This window comes from Uranotaenia lowii, chromosome 3, assembly GCF_029784155.1.
Source record: "Uranotaenia lowii strain MFRU-FL chromosome 3, ASM2978415v1, whole genome shotgun sequence".
NCBI lineage: Eukaryota > Metazoa > Arthropoda > Insecta > Diptera > Culicidae > Uranotaenia > Uranotaenia lowii.
The window spans coordinates 104,004,356-104,026,706 of NC_073693.1; the positions used below are offsets into that span (position 1 = coordinate 104,004,356).

The 22,351-nt window shown below is 34.0% G+C and overlaps 1 protein-coding gene and 1 long non-coding RNA gene across 2 annotated transcripts in view; one reads left to right on the forward strand and one right to left on the reverse strand.

Moving 5' to 3' along the window:
- Positions 1-22,351, forward strand: part of LOC129752480 (uncharacterized protein DDB_G0271670-like) — a 130,070-nt gene that overhangs the window by 75,914 nt on the left and 31,805 nt on the right. The gene's annotated exons all lie outside the window — the stretch shown is intronic.
- Positions 5,269-9,230, reverse strand: LOC129756524 (uncharacterized). The gene is made up of 3 exons (XR_008739471.1): positions 8,888-9,230; positions 8,359-8,835; positions 5,269-5,628 (listed from the first exon to the last, which is right to left on the reverse strand). It is a non-coding gene; the product is annotated as an uncharacterized LOC129756524 (long non-coding RNA).

A 22,351-nucleotide genomic window follows, 5' to 3' on the forward strand; every position in this document is an offset into this window, starting at 1 on the left:
TCTAATATCAACAAAATCGTTCAACATTTGCGGCCAGGAGAACGCCATAAAACTACAGGTAAAATTCCCCCAAAGTGGATATTTTGCGAACGGCTTTGGAGGGTTTATTAAAAAGGCTGAAATTTTCTTCTCGCTTAACCCTAACCCGCTCTTGAGTGTCAATATGAATCTGTTAGAAGTTTGGCAGGTTTTAACTTTATTTGAGTGCATCCAAATAAAAAAATCCCCAGGTACCCGCAATGAGTTCTTAAAATCTTTGATTTTGCGTCATTACTTTTTGAAAGCCCAGAAAAAAACAAAATAAAAAACATACTTTGAGTGTCAATCTCTCTTGTTTCTCAACCGATTTTTACAAAGTTTATAGTTTTGGAAACCTCGTTATGTAACTCAAATATGTTTCTTATATAATATTCAGCTACAACACTTCAATTTTCCTTTAAATATTAAAAGTCTAAGAAAAAAAAATTATGAAACATACTATGAAAAAATCACCGTAGATCAGCTACGGAATGCTCAGAAAAAAATTTCACTTTATGATACAGAAAGCTGAAGTTAGAAACTTTACGTTGCACATAAGGATATATTTTTTTTGGAATTTCTCAAGATCGTGACTACAAAAAATGTAAAAAGTGATGAATCTTGCTTTTCAATCAATGAACCGTCAAAATTGTTTAAGTCATACCAGATAAATGTTGAAAAGAGGATTTGAAAGTTGACGTAATTTGGCACATTCTCGCATTTTTAGATTTTTAAAATACGAAACACAGAATTTTTGACGAATTATCAAAAGTAGCTGTTTTGCAAACTTTTTGTCAATTTGCAGTTTTTCAGATTTTCTTGCTCTTAAATTCAACTTTGCACTGGATTTTGAGTATATTTACGCTAGATTTTCGCAATAAATTTATATTCATCAGTAAGAGAATTTCATACCGATACTAGTGGTGTAATTACATTGACGATGCAATACTCTACACAAATATGATAAGTCGGTTGGGAAACAAGAGGGATATAATGGTTTTAGTTAGGAGTGTCAAATTGACACTCCAGGGACTGTAACGGGTAAAAATTTCAGGGACGGACGAGGGTTGAAAAGAATTCTCACTAATACAGTTTTCCTCCTGTAGAAGATTTGAAGCTTATAAATGCTTATGTTATCCATCGAAATAAACGAAACTCGAAAATTCTATATTCATCGTATACTCGCTGACCCGGTATGCTTTGCTAAACCTTCAAAAAAATTAAATTTAAGAAAATTACTAATATTTGATTTTTTGTTAGTATTATGTAAAAGAAGAGCTGCAACTGTAGTTTCGTATTGCATCACAAAGATGATTTTATCTAATGAGTGTATACGAAAAAAATGTAACCCTTTGTTTTGTGAATAACTTTTGAATGCATAAATGAAAATTGATAAAATTTTCAGTAAAGCTACTTAGTAATGTTATGTGTACTTGTACAAAATTTGGTGATAATCTGTCAAGTGGTTTTTGAGATATCGCCCAATACTGAAGTTCATTGACAAAATATTATGGGCAGGATCAAGAAACCCAGAAAAGTCCTAGTGGGGGACTCTATTACAGCAGGAAATCAACTATTTGACCAAAGTTTACATGGTAAATCGTTAAAGAAGTCCTAGAGCACCCAATAGTGAGCTACAATTTGAATAAAATGTGAGATTATTGATTTCATGAAGTGAGAAGAATGTGAGAGGTTTATTCAAGCTTTATCCGAAATATCAATAGAGGAAGTGATAAAAAAAATCTGACTGGTTCGTCTAGTTGACTAATAAACAGGCCTGACTTCATTTTTACAAGGTAGAAAAGCTGCACACCCGTAAAACAAACAAAATACGGTGGTCAAATCATGCGCAAAATATTTGGACTGCTAGTGGGGAGATATTTTGAAAAAAAAAATGTAATGGACAGCTAAACGAACTCTTTAGCCGTCACCTGGCAGGTTTCCAGCCACAAACTTTTCGTTGGCAAGTCTCACCTGTATTTTCCAGAGATAAACTAGGAGAAATATTTGAAAAAAAAATGGATTTCTAGTACTTTAGGAGTAAAACGTGTGTGTGGAATCTACAAATCACTCAGTGTTTCATAATGATTGACAAATAAAACTGCCTCTAAATGCGTCTGTTTTCGCTGCAGTTTGTACTCTGTTTTAGTTGGATATGGAATCATACCATTACGCATACACTGTGATAGAGTGATAAAAAGTCAAATATGTTGTTTTTGTACCGAAGGAATTTGTACCGAAAATTTTGATTTATTTTGAAGCTTTAGAAAATAGAAAAAAAAATAACAAAATTGCGATTTGATAAAGAGGGGGGTCCATAGTATGTATTATCGATGGCGCACGTGTTGCCCAAAAATAAAAGTCGAAAAACTTTATCATTGGACGCTATCTCGAAACCACTTGAAAGAACATCACAAAAATTTGCACATGTGAACATTACATTACCAAGTAGCTTCGCTGAAAATTTCACTTATATCCATTTAAGCATTCAAAAGTTATTCACAAAACAAAGTGTTGCATTTTTTTTCGAATGCCCTTTTTTCTGAAACTTGACCTTTAAATTTATTTTCAAGATATAAAATTTTTGCTCTGCTCATTGATTCTCTCTTTAGTTATGTCAAAATGTATATTTTCGAGTTATGCCAAATAAAATATGAATTACATATCATCTCCTTCTTCCCGACTCCGCCCTGATCGAAGGGAGGGTTCCAGATTATTCGTACGCAAACAACCTCTCTTATAAGACATGGTCTTTTTTGCTGGATTAGTACTAGCTAAAATTCTGTAGAACCTCTCCTTTCCCCTACCCACCCCCCCTTGGTGTAAAAAGAGAGGGCTCCAATTTTGTCGTAACAAAAACTCTCATATCAAATTTGGTTCCATTTGCTGTTAAGTTCTTAAGCAATACAATAACATTCATAACGAATATCCTCCGCCCTTTCCCTTTCCACACTTCATGACAAATGGGTCTGTAACAAGCATAGAAACGTATTTCGTTCCCATATACCTTCCCATGTCAAATTTGATTCCATTTGCTTGATAACTTTTCGAGTTATGCAAACAAAACTGTATGATTAATTTGTTTTCACTTTGTTTTAATTTAGGTAACGTGATTAGAGCTCCCCCGCAATTCCCTATGTCAAAATTAATTCCATTTGTTAGATAAATTCTCGATTTAAGGAAAACATTTTTATGGAAGCTTTTCTCTCTGCCAATATCCCCTATGGAAGAAGGGAAAGTCTCGAAAAAGTATATCACCATTTCTCGAACCAAAATGCCGCTTCATACAAAATTTGGTTCCAAAGCTCCAAAGAATAGTGTCTTAGAAGCTTACTCAGCCGTGGTTGAAGGCTCTTTAGCGTTCTATTCAGCTGACATTTTAAGTTCTTATTGATACTTTCAACTTCCATAATCAAAGCTTTTTAGCTTCAAATGAAATTTTGAAAAAAAAATCTAGCAAAAACTTTTTTTAACTTTGCTTTTTGAATTGCTTTAAAAACCTATTTATTATTATTTATATTTGTTGCTATTTTCAAAAACTTCTATACTTACTTGAAAAAATTTTCTGCATGGAGATTTGAACCTGAACCTGCGGGATAAAAGTTACCTTCGTACCATGGCTTTTTTTCTGATTCATAGAGATTAAAAACATCAACTTGAAAGAATTTACGGGTTATTCTTTAAAAGTGGTCAGGTTGAAGAATATTAAACAACCAGCTTCAAATATAATAAACAAGAGCCGTGAAATGAGGACCGCCAGACCAAATGAAAATTATCCTTGCACACCATGAATCGATGATCACCGTGTAAGCAATTAATTTTTCCCGTGTCAAACCGGCAAAATTTGAAATTAAACGCATTAACGACAACAAACCGCTGCAATTTTTATTACAATCCAATTTTGAAGAGCTGCAGAAACAGATTCAGTTAGAGGAAGTTGCTTGTGTTTTTTTTTTGTAATAAAACATATTTGTATATTTTAGATTACCAGTTGAAACCAGAAATCAAAATTTAAGAAAATTATAAGAATTGCTCGCTTTTCACGGCAAATTCCCGCCTTCAACTTAGAGAAAATTATGAGATCAATCGACCCAGATTTCCAAAGTGTCCGTCGTGGCTACCTCCCCCCATTTTTGTCTTCACCATCGACGAGGCAAGAAAACAACGTTTTTTTCGGTAAAATATTTTAATAAGCATGATAGAATAAAATGTTGCCAATCAGCCTTTGAAAAAAATTCTAAGAAAATGAGAAAAAATCATTTTAAGAATTTTGACACAGCTTGAACAACACACAGGTTCCATAGAACTTCTGCATGAAACTGAAAAGTTTATTAGAAGTTCCGCATGGAAATAAAAAGTTCGTTAGAAGTCCATTAGAAAGCACGATACTGAAATTTTATTTTTTTAATTTTTTGAGTCGCCTAGCCTAGAACGCACAAAAATAAAATACTTACATCTTCTATGGACTTTTCAGGTTCGATCAGAAGTCCTAATTCAGCGCTTGCGAAAAAATGGTTTTTATTTGTCTCGAGTAACTTTAATTCAGCTAAATGTGAACTTTGAATACACACAATTAAGTAACTATGCGACTTTTGGTTACTAGGGTATGTAATGAAATTTGGTTGGAGGCCTCCCTCCCTATTTCCTATAAGGCATTTCCCCACTCGTCAATCGAACAGCTGATTTCTCATGTTTAAATTTTCTCGGCATATCGTGGTAGGGTAAACATAACAATAGCACTACGCATGTTCAATGACCAGATAATAACAAAATAAAATTGGCCATGTAATTGTAGTAGTTCTGCAAGCGCACATTTGTGAGGAAAATACAAATTCTTTATTTTATTATTTCTTGATTCATAATAAGTTAAGACATGAAGGTATGTTTATGATATTAATTAAAGAAGTTTTCAAAAGAAAGTTTTGAGCAGTGCTTATCATCAAAGAACAAAATGGCGACCAGTTGGTGTTTACATTTTTCAAAACAAAAACAAAAAGTTACCCTACCACAATCTGTCTCAGGAAACACTCTATACCCCCTCGTGCCCAAACATCCTCCTATGTCAAATTTGATACAATTTGCTTGATCATTTCCGAGTTATGTATACGTTTGGCCTTCCAGTGAGAGGGAGGGTTCTCAAACCAAAATAGGAACCTTTCCCGGCCTCGAATGCACCCACATTCTAAGTTTCAAGCAAATCGAATATGTTGTTTCCGAGTCTACAGGGAACAGACAGATAGACAGAAAAAAAACTATGTTTATATGTACAGATCGATCTTATGAAAAGTCCATTGCAATTTATTAAAGATACCCAAGTTCAAATTTATTCCAATAGCGACACTTTGGATTTTTATTGGAGCTTACGTTTATTAACTAATTTTAAGTTTTCCTTAGTACCACGAAACCATTGTTTTTCCAATGCTGGATTCCAGAAATGATTTTTTTTTAATTTTCTTAGTCTAATTATTTAGTCAGGAATAAAAAGCTCTCGCTCATGGAAGTTTTGGGCCAAAGAAAGCATGGAACTCGGCGATTTGTCTTCACTTAAAGATGTCCCTCGCGTAACTAATTCTCGCTTCTCCAGATCCGAGTGTGAATATTTTTATTTTTCTAAAATCACAAAAAATGTAAAAGAAATGGTTAAAAACTTTTCAATTAATCAATCTTCTTTGTGTGGGAGAGTGTGCTGGGTCGCTACAAAAAAAATCCTCATAGGTTGTTTAGGCACAGAGAACAGACGTACAAGCTCGAACAAAAAATCTTCAAAAAAGTGTGTAAAATTTCAAATGCTATCACCCAAAAAATACGTTAGAAATTGACTTCAAACAGTGCCATCTATTGCGCCGTTCAAAAGTTACAAATCAATTTTAAAGTGCCCAGTTTTCAAAAAGGCGTAATCGTATATGAACTCACAAAAAACGAATCCAATGTCTCAGTAAAATGGACGGCTTTAATGTATTGCTAAATAAATGAAATCAGAGTTACTTTTAACTGGGCGAACTTTCACTTTCTTTATTTTGGCACTACTATGACATTTAAGATAACTAACACCTTCGGTTTAAGTTTTCGCACTTCTTGAACAGTAATTTATGTAAGAAAATGCATCACCTATGTCCAGTCAAATACAAGAACATTCTTGACGATCAGTCTTACCCAGCAGTATTGATTCTAGGCATTTCAAAGCGGGTTACTTTCACGTATCACTTTAGTATCCAGCTGTTTTGTTTAACTTTTATGATTATTTTTTTCATGCAACATGGTGAACGTTCGTTCATCAAGTTTCGAACGAAACTTCAACAGCGATTTTCTTGAAGTATGCTTAGCAGCACATACGACCTATAGAAAACTGACTGAAACTTAGTCAGCTTTGTTTTGACAGTTCTCTTTGGTGTGTTTGGAGACATCTGGTGGCCCAGCCAAAAGACAAAAATTGGTTCAAAAAGGGTGTTAGGATTTTTACACAACTTTCGTGGGCTAGCTTGTATGTCTGTTCTCTGTGGTTTAGGTCACAGCAAGTTAATTAACAATGTAAAGAAGGTGCAATTTGACACATTTGGGCATTCCTGTATCTGTATCACGTATTTCCTGAGAAAGACGTTGGTCCGCTTTGTTGAAGTTTTTTTGTTTCGAAAAATCATAACATCACAGTTGATTTTTATTATGAACGATTATGATGATAAGATTTGTTCAATGTTTTTTCGGAATAAAAATCTGTTTTTTTTTTCGAATTAAATATTGTTTTTTAGTAGAAATATCAATTTTTTTATCAGTTTCAAATGCGATTAATCTATAGAAACTGAAAAAACCGTTATTGTGGCACATATAGTTTAACTTGCATTTCATTTAGGCGTGGAACACATTTAGATAATGCGCGGTCACTGAACAGTGAACATGCTTAATGTTGTTGTTATTCAGCAGACCAGACATACCCCTGTTAAACAGCTAATATTTTTTTTGCCCAATAAGATACAAAGTTACGGTCTTCAACAAAATTGTTAAGCGAAAAATTTCCTTTAGAGAATTTATTAATTAGCACAAAAACCATCAGCAGGCTCGGTTCCACAGAAGAAACAAAAATGATGTTGATTTTTCAGTAAAAAATATTCTATTTTTCCATACAAATCTAAAAGTCTAAATTTACTCATGTAAACGTTACTTTTAAATTCTGCAAAAAAAATCATGGATAAAATTTGAACCAAAACGAAGCTTTTCTGACCTCAGGGTTTGATAAATTCATAAATGAACCGAAATTGACTCAGTCTACTGTGCATACCGATTTGTTTGATGGATTGAAGTTTATAAGAAAGGTAAATTTTTTCGATCTGCAAACAGTGCGATTATGTTGGCAATCACAAAATGATAATCAGATTAACTCACCTTCTTAGTGCAACTGTCTACTTCAAAGGCTATTTCTAACGACGAATCCGTTTTTTATGTATTTCTGCATTTAGATTTTAAATTACAATTTTGTTTTCATATTTCTAATCGAAATTCTGATATTATTCCATAATTTGAAACTTCATTTTACACTCAATCCAGACTTTAAATCTTAAAGTTGAATTATAAATTAAAACTGAATTTTTCAATTTAGTCTAAAATCTAAAATTAAAATCTGAAATCTAAAATCTAAAATCTAAAATCCAAAATCTAAAATCTAAAATCTAAAATCTAAAATCTGAAATCTAAAATCTGAAATCTAAAATCTAAAATCTAAAATCTAAAATCTAAAATCTAAAATCTAAAATCTAAAATCTAAAATCTAAAATCTAAAATCTAAAATCTAAAATCTAAAATCTAAAATCTAAAATCTAAAATCTAAAATCTAAAATCTAAAATCTAAAATCTAAAATCTAAAATCTAAAATCTAAAATCTAAAATCTAAAATCTAAAATCTAAAATCTAAAATCTAAAATCTAAAATCTAAAATCTAAAATCTAAAATCTAAAATCTAAAATCGAAAATCTAAAATCTAAAATTAAAATCTAAAATCTAAAATCTAAAATCTGAAATTTAAAATCTGAAATCTGAAATCTAAAATCTTAAAATCTAAAATCTAAAATCTAAAATCTAGAATCTAAAATCTAAAATCGAAATCCAAATCTATATTATAAATTTTAAATTCTTAACTCTGAAGTGAGTATTCTAGATTTAACATTCAAACTAACTGTAAATCCAGTTTGAGTCATTAAAACCTCAAATCATTCAAAATTGTGTTGACAAGAAAATCCTATCAGAAAGTTGTCAATTCACTGCTGAGAAAAAATACTTGAACAAAAACAAATTCCAGCTACCCGATCGCCAAAATCAATAAAAAGTTGAAACATAATCGCTTGGAAATACCTGTCAAAAAATCCCTCAATCGTTTTGCAGCTGATTCTGATTTGTGTTACAACCATTCAGTAAAAGTGCAAAAAAGGAAAAAAAAATGGTCATCAACCGATCCGGCCCATCGGTGGCAACGCTCCGATCCCAGTTTCTGTATCCTCGTAGCAGAGAGGTAAGTTCATGAAGCTCTCCTATTCTACCATCAATCCTGCAGTCAGTTTAGCTTTAACTGTGAGGTGACTGTTGTGGTGTCTTTTGATTCCATCAAATGCGTCTCGTCGAGGGTTCAATTCTCACTACGAATGAGGAAAAAAAATCTACCGCATTTGAAATTTTGCGAATGGTTGCTGCTCTCTAGATGATGATAGTTCTCGCTGGATATTACGTGTGCCTCCGGCCACTGAGGGGGCATTGAGCGTTCTCAATGTTCCATGATTTTCCCAATAATCTGATGGTGACAGTACCATTCCTAAATTTCAATGTGTTCTGAAACTAGAGATAGTCCTTTTTTATCAGAGCGGATAACACAAAACTACAATTCTACCCTAGGTATGCTGAATGACGAAATAGTTAGAACGGTACGGTTTCTGCTTCTCAATCGTTGGGACTGATGTTCGAATCTTGGTTTTGGGTTGGTCAGCAACCAAAGCCAAAGCAAACGGAAACTTAATTCAATTTTCCTTCGTCTCTCCCTCCCATCAAAACAAACACACGATGATGAAACTCAAATCACGCGTGAGAGGTGGATGATCTTCCTCGCTGATAATTCGCAAAATCTGTTATACTGAGACTGATGTGTGTTGATTTTTTTGTGTAAGACGAAAAATCAAATAGGAATCAGGATTATCTTTTTTTAGAGAGACTCGCGTCTCGCAGCCCATTATGGTAGAAATAAAAATAGCTCAAAAAACTGCTTTATCTACCGTACACTTCACAAAATCGAACATCTGTAAAGTACTAAAAACAAGTATTGTAATTTTCAGTACTGTCAAATATTCTGCTGCATCTGGATGTTCGAACCAATTATTCATAATTATTGTTGATTTAACTGAAATTATTGATTCCAGCTGTTTGATTTCACGTTGCATAATTTAACCAATTTTTCACCGTACATTTTGAAACTCGATCTTGACCTTCCAGTTTGAGGATGACGGTGTGAATTTTCAAAGCTCGTCGTTACAATTAAAAGAACACTCCAAATTCTTCCATGAACCAAGATGTCATTATCACCCAGCAAAGAATAATAAAAAATTTTAAGTGTTTAAGTTAATATTGTCATTCAAAAAGAATTGAATATCTTAACCGTTTTTCCTTTGTTTGTTAGATATCTTGTACTAAACACGAAGTCATGTGAATGCTATACTGTGTTCCTGTCATGTCGATTGCTATAAACTTATACACGCTCGTCAAGAAAAGGTTGCCATAAAAAGTAAAAACATACCCACACAACTGGGTAAATCACTCTAAACTCACACAAACTGAAAGCTGTTGATCGCCGCCTGACAGTACAAAATCAAAACAAACACCAGACAAAATACCAATCCACATGGTGGAATGAAATAAGGCAAAAAACAGAACCAAATAATGGCAGGCACCCGGTGTCGAATTGTAGATTAGTGGCAACGTTCTCTAACACGTTCTTCACACTGAACTTGAATCAATGTGAGGTAGTCGTTGATTTGCAACCACACTACTGCTAGTAGGTAAAGGTTCTATATTGGAATCGGTCCGAGAAACGGAAAAAGTTGCGACCAGACCAGAAGAGGCGGATATGTTGTGATTGTAAACATGCTACTTTGCTCACTTGCCATGCCATATATACAATCGTAGGTTTACCAACCGGGTTGAGGAGGTGAACGAAAGAATTGTGCCCATTTGTATGCCTGGTTTACCTCGCGCTATAGTTTTTTGTGCAAATCTGATGATTTATTGACTATAGTATGATTCGTAGGGGAAGTAGAAAACTATCTTCTTAAATCAGGAAAAAAAATCAGTTTGTAACATATAAAAAAATTTAAAAAAATAGCAGAAAGTTAACTCTAAGGAAAAAATCAGATGAAAGACGATTTCTTTCCTGAAAATTCCTGAACATTCGTGACTGCAGGTCTGTCTGGGTTCACGAGAACAAAGTCCAGACAAAAAAAAACAAGTTTCACCACTTGTTCCAGCTGTCGTCGTCGCCCAGGCCTCATAACCCACACAAAAATCGGCTACCAGTTTTTTTTACCCCGTTCGTCAGTTCTTGCATACGAGAGATGGTTTATTTCAAACAGAATTGAAATTATTTGCGCTAAATCGTTCATCTTTCGGAGTCAGAAACACAAGCGTTCCCAGCGGACGCTCTCAAGGGCGCTTCTTGTTTGTTGCTGCTTGCTGGGTCTTTGAAGGTGAGTTTCGTGTACGCAAAACTCTCGTGTTCATTCATGAAAAGTGCGAGACGAGCGGAACGCGCCGTGTGTGGGCAACCGTTCCTTTGCGATTTTGAACGAGGTTTGTAAACGGATTTCGTTTTAATTAACCTTCGCTAGTGGCAGCTTGGAACAATTTGAACCGGATATGCATGAAGTTCCATGTACCTACTGATTGTTGCTCTTTGTTCAACTTAACCGTACAAAATTACAATAATTTCTGAATAACCGATGAATGGGACAGTTTGAAACCGATATGTTCAATTTACAAGTTAGTTGAGTTTACATCTGGAAAGCTCTTCGTATAATGCAGGGGAGAGTGGGGTATTATAGGTAACTTTTTTTTTCTTGCATCATAACTTCATTAATATAAAAGATTTTTTTTTCTGTGATGTTCCACAGGCCCATTTGGGTCCTTCCTCCATCCTATGCGCATCTTTTGAAGAAGGAGGGACAGTTTATCCATAGGATAATATGTATTGATTATTTATGTTGTCAATTGCTGTACTAGACTGAGTCGATTTGGGGTTATTTTTGAATTTCTCGAACCCTGGGGTCTTAAAAGCTTTGTTTTGGTCAAAAACTCATCCATGATTTTTCGCAGATTTTCTAAGTAACGTTTACATGAGTAAATTAGAACTTTTAGGTTTGTATGGGAAAATTAAACATTTTGTACTGAAAAATCAACATCATTTTTGTTTCTTCTGTGGAACCGAGCTCGCTATTGGTTTTTGTTCCAATTTATAAATTTCCTAAAGGAAATTTTCCGCTGAACAACTTTGTCGAATAACATAACTTCGTATCTTTTTAGACAAAAAAGTTATTAGCTGTTTAACAGGTGTATGTCTTTTTGCATTGATAAACAATAAACAAGAACAAGACAAAACTAAGATCATAAGCACATGAACATATTTTTGTTATGAACTTTAGATTTCCCACCGATGAAATTTGCTGGTGCTTGTTTAATTATGTAAATAAATTTTTGTTAGCTTGTTTTTTAAAAGAAGTATATTTATGATGCGTACACAAGTTAACAACATATAGAAAAATATGTTTACGCAAAGCGACGACTATGACAGTTGGATTGAAATATTTATCTCAACACATATCCGAGATATTAAGGGTGGCCCACGTTTCCCCATGGCCCACGATCCCTACTCTCCCCTACAAAATTACTAAAGTGCCAAAACAAATCTCACAGAACAAATCATTTTTATGTATATTAATCTGTTTTCAATATTAACTTAAAGAACTCATATAGATGAGTTGGAATAAAATCCTTTAATGACCGAAACTACTTCCAGCCATACAATTTTTCTGAAACTTTGTAAAAATGTTTGAAACCACGTGTTTCAATAAGTTCAATAAAATTTTCCCTACACAGCAATATTGTTTTGCTTGAAACCAGTAAAATTTTGCTGGTTTTTATCCCGCTGACAGCATTATTGTTGGAAAAAAAAACAGCAAAAATTGATGCTAGCTATTTTTTTCAAAACAACCGGCTGTATTTGGTATCAAATGTATATTTCAATTTAAAATTAAATATTGAATCATTCCGCCACCTGAAAAAAGTTTTGATTATTATCTTTCATGAAATATCTACCTGTCCAATAAAAACTCACTCTTGACTTGATGTCTGGGTGCTAGAATATAGAGGAAAATAAAATATTAAGCCATTCAGCTTTTCAAACGAACAGCTGATTTCTCATTGTTTACCTCATTGTTCTGGCTCCAAAACAACATTAAGCATGTTGTCCGCGCAGTATCTTAATGTGTTTCACGCCAAAATAAAATGTAAGTTCAACGATATGTGCCACAATCATGTTTTTCAGGTAGATATTGACAGATTCATCGCATTTGAATCTGATTAAAAATGTGAAATTTCTACTGAAAACGAATCGGTCGGGTTTGGTCCGTTAAACCTGTGAGTCGGTCCGAAAACAGACTAGAAAACCGACCAATTTCGGACCAATTCATTGCTCTGGTGACACAAGTATTCTGGCGACGCGACGCGATGCTTTCAAAGCAATTGATCCGGATTTCCAGACCAAACTCGGTCCGATTCCAGATTAAAATTGGTCCGATCCCAGACCGTTTCTAGGCGGATTCTCGACCAAAATAGGTTCAGTTTCTGAAACCAAGTTTTTTATTGCTGCCACCGTAAATTAATATACTATTTGGATTTATCAAAAAATTTAAGTTATTCGGAATAAATTTATTTCATTTAACATCTAGTTAAGACATATTATAAAAATATAAAAATATCATTGAAACAAAACATTTTTCGGCAGACTAACACTTAAAAAAAATCGATTTTTTTTTATTTTTTTATTTTCTTATTATAAAACATTTCAAGAATGTTGTGTCAAATTTTCAAGTCAATCGAAGCAAAACTGTAGAAATTATAGGCCTTTATCTCCTCTTATCTAATACTGCAAGAGAGAGAGAGCAGAAACTTCAAACGCGTTTTTCTCGAAAGCACATTTTTAAAGTCCGTGGACCTCGTCATTTGAAAACTACTTCACCGATTCTTTTCAAATTTGGAACATATTTTCTACATATAAAATACCAAACCCCAACGATTTTCTTTTTTTTTACTTTGGGGAGATTTTACAGATAAAAAATGGCGGATTTTTTCATGAAAAATCGTAGTTTTTACTTCAAACAGCCACAAAAATTTCTTTAAAAATTTTTTTAAGTTAAATAAAATCGTTGGGGTATAGAAAAACATCTATTAAAAATATTTTGCTCTGATTTTTTGACTTCAGAGGATTCTGTGCTGAGATACAGTGTCCACCACAAATCCTGTTTTCTAAAAGGCGTCCTCGAAAGTGCTCCGTCACCGGCTCATTTTTCAATATTTTTCTACGAAAAAATTACTGAAAAAATGTTCTTTCAACAATGCTTTGTATTTAAATGCAAAAAATTTGAATACATTTGTTTGAACGATAGCTCTAAAAAAAATTCGTGAAAATGGTGTTTTTTTTTACCCGTTAGACCCTACTCCCCCCTTAAGATATTTTCAAGTATGAAGTTAACAAATATTGATAGTTTTTTCCACAAAAAAGTCACCTTGGGATTCGTTTATTTTAATTCAAAGCTTAGTGAAATTTATGCTCTTTTTCGAATATTATCAATTGTTATTTCTCTTTTGAAAACAAATAAAAAAAAATTTCGATGAAAAATTTCTAAGGGATAATTATGAAAAATTACGAAAACGGTGAAAAATATATTAAATGATCCAAAAACGATTGATGAGTTAAAGTAAACGCTTTCATTGACTTCAAACCTAAAAAAATATGTTTGGTCAACTTTTCCTTCTACGTACTCCTGTGTGCGTCGCGTCAATTCGGCCAGGAAAAATTGACCGAATTCAAACCAAATCTGAACCGATTAGAACTGCCAGGTCATTTCTTCGACACTGCTTTTAGCAGCAGGGAAATGGTCCGGAAAATCGGACGTTTTTAAATCGACAAGCTTTTTTTTAACAGTAATCGGTCCGATTGTCAGACGCGCTCCGATCCGGGATGACAAGAACACAACGAATGCTGAAAAATCCAGCAATAAGAAAACCGATTGCAGGTTTTCCGCAAAACTTTGGATTGCTGAACGTTTCCAGCATTTTTTTTGTGCTGACATGCTTCTCAAATTTGGATCATCGAACTTTGCATATGCTCTCTCTCAAAAACTATTTGACAAATCACCACATTTTGCACATGTAAACATTACATTGCTAGGCAATATCACTGAAAATTTCATCAATTTCCTTTCACGGATTTAACAATTAACGTACTTGAGAAGGTCAAATGACATTTTTTCAACTTCAAATGACTATAACTCCAATTATAATTGTTTTTTCGCACATTTTTCTACATGACTATTTCTATTTTCAAAATGCATGTTTTATACAGCCTTATTTCCGGAGCATGTTTTTTTGGATTTTTTTTTCTTAAACTTTGAATAACTTTAAATGATTGTAGCTGAGTATTGCCTGAGAATCAAATTTGAGTCACGTTACAAGCTTTGCAAAACTTTGAATTTTATAAAAATCGGTTGAGAAACAAGAGATTTTCGCGAAATAAGTGTTAGGGGTCTTTTGACCCCCGTCGGTATGTTTAGTGTTCATATACGATTCATATACCATTACGCCTTATCTTACTTTTAAAGGTGGATTTAAAGATTGTTATTTTTAAAAGGCGCAATAGATGACACTGTTTCAAGTCAATTTTTAACGTATTTTCTTGTTGATAGCTTTTGAAATTTTACACACTTTTTTGATGATTTTTTGTTCGAACTTGTACGTCAGTTCTCTGTGGTTAAGGTACAACTATCGAAGATTTAAAAAAACCTCTGAACGATCCTACATTAATGTATAATTTATCATTTTGCACGAATGATATCTAGACATTAGTGCACTCCAGCTACATTGGAATGTCGAATTGCATTTCCTGCGGTTCGGACTGCACCGTCAGTTGTCCAAATTTTATATCCAGCACGAAAAAGCTCTTATCTGCATTCTTCTTTGACTTTTTTTTTTTCAATAAAACGTATCACAACCAGGGGATTTTTTGTTATCATAATCGTTGTTATTTACCCAAAAAATCGAAAAGGTGATAATGAAATGCAACTAGTGTCATTCTCATACTGAGATGCCGTAAATTAGGGAAAGTTTGAACAAACTTTGGATGACAACTGTAGTTGATTCACTCTCGATTGAGTCATATAAGGTGCCCATAGACTGCCCAAAATGACCCGACTTTTGAAAAAATTATGCACTGCGGGCTAAAACTGATCCTAGTCCTAGTACAAGATCTCATGCCAAATTTGGGCCAGATCAGATCACGGGAAGGGGTCGTTCAATGAGCCTGAAGTTTGTAAGAGATTTTGAGACATTTTGGCCGGAAGAAACCTGAAAATCCAGTATTTGATCAATTTTTTTTTTCCCTTTCGGCCGATTTTTTTTGAATATCTACTTGTTTTCTTAAAGCCTAAATCATGACAAATATTTGCGATTCACTGCATTGCGATTCAAGTTAAGATAAAAAAAAAGTTATTAGGCCTCAAAAATGGGCTAACTTTTTTAAGGGTGATATTCATTACTATCAATGGAGCACTGCGTCGCACATTTTGACGCAGCACACCCTTGAAAAAGTTATTCCATTTTTGAAGCGTAATAACTTTTTTATCTTAACTCAAATCGAAATGCAGTCTTCGGATGAAATATTTGTAATAATTTGAGTTTTAAGAAAAACCATATTCAATAGAAATCGAAGAGGACCAAAGCAATTGATGGAAAGCTGATTTTTTATGTTTCTCCCGAACAAAAAGTCTCTAAATCCCACACAAACTTCGGACTCGTTCCTGTGGTCCGATCTGGCCCAAACTTGGCATGAGATCTTGTAAGGAAACTAGGATCAATTTTAGCCGGCAGCGCATAACGTTTTACAAGTTTGAAATTTCGCATACAAATTTGTCCCATTATATCTAAGCACGATTAAATATGAACAGTCTAAACACAATTTAGGAACAATTTTTTTTTCACTTTCATGTTTTCTATAGTCCCCTTTTACAGTGAATAAAAAGAAAACTAAATTCCAGTTTACGATTGACAGTGATCCCATTTTTGATAGATGACTGCTCATTAGCTTCATTACAGAATGATTTGCGATGATTTTGACCACTTTTTTCAATATTTTGTGAAGTTTTTTATAGAATCTGCACGCTTTTCATGTTTTCCCAAAGACGATTTCGTATAAACCCATAACGTTTCAGTCGGTCTCAATTTTGCGGACTCATCTCATTCGGTACAATCTAGATTTTGTTGGATTGGCACTATTCAAAAAGTTAAACCATCGTGTCCTTGAGTAGTAAACTGATTGAAAATCAGGCCAAAACAGTAGGGGAGAATGGGGATACTTGATCCCCTTTTCTTAATTTCATCATATCTTATTGGGAAAATTTTGCACCTCGCCGGCTTCGGCATTTTCTGATACGTGTAATTTCAAGTTTATATGCTCCAAAAGTTGGTACGATACATGAAATCGTAGATAAACTAGAAGCATTTTTGTGAGACCAAAAAAAAGGGATATTTTTTAAGTTACAGGAGACTTGATCCTTTTACTAAAGGAGACTTGATCCTTAATTAAGGGTGCCCTGACCCTAGGCGAAAATCTAGCAAAATCCAAAAATAAAAGGTCCGATGACTATTTTTTGCCATGTTAGTTCTCATTTCACAGCTTGTGAGTATCAGACAAAGGAATTCTAAGGGTATGTCTTCTAGTCTTGTGTTACAGTGTTTTTTAGTGCTTTTTAACAGATAATTACTGGATAATCATTGGTTATTGAACAAATATTAGTTATTTCATGATAATCAATAATCAGAATCCATTCAGAAGAAAAATATATCTTTTTGGGCTCAAGGGATCAATTATACCCATAACATACATTTTGGAAAACCTTTACTTAAAACAAATGCTTTGAATATACTGCATAATGAAGTTCATATTATGCTCTAACGATTGACATATTGGGAAAAAATATTTTTATTATAATTTTTTATGCGAGAAACATTTTAATGCGACGAAAAAAGATCTTCTAAGCACATTTTGTTAAATTTTCCAAACAAAGTTCAATAACTCGAAAAAAAAATTTTTTTTAATTGTTGAGATAACAGGATTGTTGTTTTGTTCTATTTGGCACATTTTTCTAGAACATATGATATTTGTAAGACATTCCTGTTTCGAGATATAGCGAAGAAATCAAGTATCCCCAGGGATCAAGTATCCTCATTCTCCCCTACTGGGTGATCATGCTTGCGGCGTAAACAGCTGTATTCATTGTTTCAGTGTTCACGATCGGCTCGAAATGCATGCCACACTTACATACGACTTGACGAACCTTTGCACTTCCAACGAATTTTTCTATTAAATTTGATATTTACGTCACGTGAATACTTTGGAAATCCCTAACAGTTTAATACTGGTCACCCGGAAGCTTTTGTGGTTAAACTTGCAATAGGTTTCGCCGCCGATGATTACGCACACCGATTTTCCACACAACAGTTGATCATATAACTTACGAGCTCTTGGTTTGACAAAAGCGGCTTGTTTTTGACTCTACTTCGGTCTCTTCTGCTTCTTATATGTCTTAAGACCAAATTTTACCTTGGCCCGATGGACGATGCAGAGAGGGAAATTCTCGACCACATCCCGAATTGAAGCAGTCTTCCTACTGGCGTAAGAACGCATGATTTTCTGGTCCAAAGTTTTGTCCACCGGACCTGGTTTCTGCCCAGATTTGTTCTGTCCACGGAGGTAGTTTCCTCTCCATACTTCTGAGTCGCATTTCGGACCACTCCAATGCTTACTTCTTCCATTTACGCCAACAGACTCAGCGAAATGTTGGGAAAAGTACACCATTTGTGCACGATATTTTTGCGCTTTTCCGTGAAAATGCTTCTCATTTTTACGAAAATTATGAAAACTTGAGCTCATGATACACACGAACCTCTGTTCGTAAACGATGATTCGCGCTAAGGTTATCTGCATTAAGATTGCCATCCATGCGTACGCTCAACCGGGTGCGCTAAGTGAATGACGTTACAAATACGTAGCTGTTGCACCCACCCCAGAAGTTCAACGTTCAGAACTTCATACACAAAACAATACCAACCGGATGACTTTGTCTAGCCTAGTAGGTAGCTACACATTCACAGTAAAACAACACGGCGCGGCGTCAATCGTGTTTTCCGTTTTCTTGAATATTCTACACCACGATGTCCACCGTCGCCGCCGCCGTCATTCGATGTACTTTTTAACGTCACGCAAATAGTCGTTCGTGGCCGTCGCGTAAGTACGAAAAACTTTTCAATAATAATGATATTCAATCGCGTTTGTCTATGAACGGCGACGACGGACGCGTCGCGAAATCACAACGACTGCAGCAACATTATTCAGATTCAATTCAGATGATACACCGCGCGCGTATGTCGCGTACCCGTTCAGTTTAGTGCGGAACGGCCAACAGGTATCATCTCATCTCGCGTAGCGCGGCGTCATCTCTAGATAGAGGAATATCACAGCGTCTTCTTGAGTGAGAGTGCAGCCTGAGAGTTCGCGTTTCGCGGTTTTTGTTTACGTAGTTATAGGTGTATTCATAAAAAAGTGGTACTTATCGAACAGCTTCCGCCTCTGAGGGACTTGAGTTTGAGAAAGAAAAAAAAAGGTTAAGTCTCTAGGGTGATGAAATACTTGGATCGTCGTAGAGCGTATAAAAACGTGGCCTATCGTGACCGTGACGTGAAATGACGTGACAAAGTGGAACACGAGCGGGCATTTTGGACAAACATAAGAGAATTGAACAATCAATCGCACCCTGACTGGATTAGAACGAGATTTGGTGGAGATTCCTGAATACAAATTCGTGTGGAACGAAAACACCAGGAACAACCGGTCTGCTCCGGGTAGAAAAGTGAGAATATTAGTTGCTGTTTATCGATTTCATAATCATGGGGTAGAATGTTAACAATCGGCAACGTTGGTGTTAGCCACACTCATGTGAGCAGGGAAGCGAATACGAAAGGGTGGAACCGGGCCAGACATGTTTTGTGGGACCGAAGTTAAGGCAGAGAACATTTTTTATTTTATTTATTTATTTATTAATTCATGTAACGTAAGGTACACATCTTTTAAGTTGTTACAATTTGGTTGATTCAGTTGGATTGATGGTGGTTTTTTATTTCACCAAATGGGATGAATGAAATGTGCCCCTCGCATTGAGGACAATAGCGAAAGAAATCGCTACTGGGTGTGATGTTTTTCATTAGCGACACCAATACGATTGCCAAAGGCGTGATAACAATTTAAATTTATATGACCATGTCACACTTTTTTTTCTGAGCATACAAAAACTTAAGGTTCAATTCTTTTGTACAAAGTTGATATGCTTGAGCTGGCACAAATTGTACCGGCTAGAGATTTAAAGTGATATTGAAAACAATGTGTGCAATACAAAATACAAATATAATCAAATAAGCGTACCTTTTGACATCTAATGAGAAACTAAACAAAACATAAGCAAATGGTAAACGAAAGTAAACGAAAGGTAAAGTGTCTGGTAAAATTGTGTTATGAACGTTATGTTCTTAACATGTGGGGACCACTGGTTTACATGATTAGATGTTCGATTATTATCAACAAATCAAAAGTATGTAAATAAAAACAATTTTGTTGATACCCGGGGATGTCGGGTGCACTAATTTGCCAGTGAATTTAAGATTTTCCATCTTGATATAGACTTGGAACGTGACCATCATTCTAAACTTTCTTTTTGAAAAACATAAATTGCACAGGGTAGGGTAGGTAGTTCAGAATAATTTGAAGGTTAATAAAAACCTACAAAGATACATATGATACATTCTTTGATGTGAAGTGCAAATGATGCTTTTAAAATAATCCTAAATTTCCAGTCATTCGGTAATGAAATTTATTTTTTACATGTACTCAATTTCCACATGACGTCTCCAGAATTTGTAAGCATAAGATTTAAAACTTACACTTAACTTGAAATCAGCGATTACAAGGAATCTTATCCAAAATTTGCACGGAGAAAGAAAACAAAACAAATATGAAGAACTAAAATCAATTGCGATAACAAAAATCCATTGAGATAATTTTTTTTCGATTTCAAACTCTTAAACAAAAAAGAATCATTGGAAAACTATATTTTTTCTTAAAAATTATTGAAAACATCTTACGATCTATCGGATCGAAAAGTCGACGAAAAGATTGAGATAATCGATGTTAGGGGTGTGTTATACCTAGAAAAAGCAACAAGAACTCGATCCATCGGATGAAAAAAAACAGGGCACAAGGATTCAGAAAATCAATGTTGCGGATGTATAAGTACTTTATACAGCTCCTACTCACATAACAGTCTCATATGAATTTTCGTGACTTTTAATCTAACCTGGTAGTTCGTCATTTCGAACATAGGACTACAATATAAAAACATTAAAACAGAGATTTTGTTCTAGAAATTTGGAAAAAAATATGAACTTTTGACTGTCTCAACAACTGTGTACAACAACTGAAAAACAATGGTAAATTTTCATTGAAAAAATTGAAATTTGGATAAAATTTAAAAAAAATTATCTAGGATTTAGCCTAGTTTTATCAAAATCAATCCAAGCGAACAAAAATGGGGCCATTTTTTCCAGAAATATACATTCAACACTAAAAATGTTATAAATTGTTATTTATAACATTTTTAATGTTTTCCAATTGAACACTAAAAATGTTATAAATGTTATAAAATGTTATAAATAACTTTTTTCTGCTTTGCTTTTTAACAGAATATGTGTCAACAAAGTCAAAATTTAAACACATACAGACCCCGTTCGATTTTGGCAAAATTCGTGCTAAGCCGTTCGTTTTTTGCATTTTTATTTTTTTTAAATTTTTGATTATTCAAAATTAATGTTAAACAACACATAATCATTATTTTTTAGATTGGCTCAATTATATTAGTTTTAAGCAGTTAAAAGAAGAATAATTCTTTTTTTACTGCTTAAAACTAATATAATTGAGCTAGTTTAATGAATTTAAGGCTTATTTTATATTTTACTATAATTTTGAGTAATTAAAAATAATAATAAAAATTAAAAAAGTTTCCAAAAACGTTGATTTGGCAACACAAAATTTAAGAGTTTGTCGCTAAAAAATGACGGGTTCTGTATTTGTATGTTTGAATCAAAATTGTTTATTAATATTTTTGCAGGTGAGTGTTGAACTCTGTTGTTTTTATTTTCAACATTTTCTTTTTTCAATCAAAGCAATAACCAAGTTTCAATCATTTTTTTCTATGAAAGAGAATCTGCATGTGATAGAGGCTGCGGGAAAAATATTCGTAAGTTGGACAACAAAAATCTGTAATTCTGTGATTTGACAAAAAAAATTGTATCAATGTGCTGTATTTTGTTTAATCAAATTGGGTGATTTTTTACCAAATTTTCTATTTCAAATTTTATAACGTTTTCATGAAAGACTACCCAAGCAATCACAAGTCCAATAAAACAGGTACAAAAAAGCTTACTCAGCCCCATCATTGATATGAAATACTACGTTCTATGCAGCTTAAAATTTAAGTTATTATTGATACTTTCAAGTTCCAAAACAAGTCTTAATGATCTTCTATTAGGCTTCCAGCGGCCTTTTTATTCAACTTCCAAAAAATCGTGAAATGAGCAAAAAATTCTCTCTCAATCTCAATTGCACCCTTGACATCGGTTTATTTTATATCATCTTTTCTTGATTATTTACTATGTTCAGTACATGGTTCCGCCAAGGTGCCACGCGCCGGAATCCAAAGTCGACAAATTGTTCAATTGCTCAATTGTCACTTATGTACCAAATTACTTATTGAAAAAAAAACTTGCCCGGCTCGGGGATCAAACCTCGACCTTTGTAGTGAGAACCGAACACGCTAGCACAAGACCACGCCTAGATGGTTGTTCTAACTGAAACTTTATAAGAAATTGTCTTACTTTGCAAGTATTAATCTATATATATGAAAAGCAATTTCTGTATGTTTGTTTGTTTGTT